The following is a 1,976-nucleotide window of genomic DNA, read 5'->3' as shown; positions in this document are numbered from 1 at the left end:
CTCCCTCTCCTCTCCCTTTCTCTCTTCCTCGCCTTACATCTTTCCATTCACCGAGACTCGGGTTTTATATGCAAAGACTAGGAATAAAAGCTCTGCCACTCAACCACTTCTTTGTAAGGTAAAGCCCAAGCGTCTGTATTTCCACAGAAGGTCCAGATATGATTCTGTAAATTCTTATGAGGCGCTATTGGTCGGCCAGCATCATGCAAAGGTGGGTAATCATTTCAAAAGCAGTGTAATCTGCGGGCTGGAGAAAGGGCTAAGAGGTTAGGAGGTGCTTGCTGCTCTATTCAGTTCCCAGCCCACACGTTGGTTCAGAACCACCCATAACTCCAGTACCAGGGGACCATACGCTCTCTTCTGGTCTATGTGGCACGCATACATACACTCAGACAAAACACCCACACACATAAGATCAAAAAAATCTTTTTTTTTTAAAAAAAGGAATACAGCTTAGTACAATTTTAAAGAACAGTTTATATTTTTATGAAAGATTCTGTAGCTAAGAAGTACGATTTCTAACTCTTGTAAGAAATGAAACTGGCCGTCCTTTCTAACTCAGTAATCGTGTCATTAGCGATGACGTCAGCCATAAACTGACACTGCACACATCCTTCCCATGCGGCCTGTGAGTGACATCCTTGGTCTTAGGGGTGTTTCTTAACGCACTTCACCATTGAATTAAGGGCTATGATTCAAACACTTGAGTTCGTACCATTATCCTAGATTGAAACATCTTTTCTTAGAGCCTGGTGTGGTGGCACCGACAGTCAGATGGCAGGTGGATCTCTACATTAAGGCCAGCCTGGTCTACAGAACAAGTTCAAGGACAGCCAGGGTTTCACAAGGAAACCCAGTCTCAAGAACAAACAATACAACAACAACAACAAAATCTTTTTGGAGTTTCTCTTGCCCACTGAAGTACAAGGTTAAGGTTAAGTCACCTGTAAAATGTGTGGCTAATCCCAAGCAAGAGTCAACCCGTGAGGGCCAGGAGATGGCCCAGTGGGAAAAGACTCTCTTGACCTTGAAGTAGACCTGGATTTGGTTCCCAGCACCCAAATGGGGCAGCTCATGGCTGCCTATAACTCCAGTTCCAGAGAGTCTGCCACCCTCTTCTGGACTAATGGGTGTACACGCACACACACACACACACACACACACACACACACACAATTTCTCTTAACAGTCAAGCTGTGGGGTCACAGATGGATCCCCTTGTAGCTGACCACGTACCTCACGGTGGAGCCATGGTGCCGAACAGCCCAGCTCTGGTGCCTCCTGCCACCGTACAGAGTCTTCACTTGTCTTGACTTGGCACAATTTTTTTTTCTTTTCTTTTTTTCAGAGCTGGGGACCGAACCCAGGGCCTTGTGCTTGCTAGGCAAGTGCTCTACCACTGAGCTAAATCCCCAACCCCGACTTGGCACAATTTTAAAAATAGTTCTCTTTGTCGATTTCATACATAAAGATCTGGGACAGCATAAAGACACTCTCCCTTAGCTGAGGTCTCTGTATTCCTAAAACGAAAGCGTTTCAGACTACAGAATGCTTCTCCCAGGATTTTGGAATCTGACTGCCTTACTTGTTTACACGTACCCTTAAATGACCGACATACCTACGTGTTTACACGTACCTTTGAATGACCGACATACCTACGTGCTGGTTAGGAGGCGAAGCTCGGCAATAGGAACACTTGCCTAACGCGTACGAGGCCCTAGGATCCTCCATCGCCACATCGTAAAGCAAGAAACGTGTACTCGCAATTTGCTCATCAAACAAATTTGTCAGTGCCTTGGGCCAAATTTACCTAAAATGAATCCTCCCATTCTTAATTATCTCCAGTAATTAAAGGCAGGAATGCTGGGAAATGGATTTGCAGAATGCTCCCAAGGTCTAACTTGCAGTCGGGATGTGAGCAGAGCTTCCCAGATGTACCGGGTAATTAAATGAACAGTTTCCTTCTGCCTCATCTC

Source organism: Rattus rattus, chromosome 4 (genome assembly GCF_011064425.1).
Source record: "Rattus rattus isolate New Zealand chromosome 4, Rrattus_CSIRO_v1, whole genome shotgun sequence".
NCBI classification, from domain to species: Eukaryota; Metazoa; Chordata; class Mammalia; order Rodentia; family Muridae; genus Rattus; species Rattus rattus.
This window is presented reverse-complemented; position numbering follows the sequence as displayed.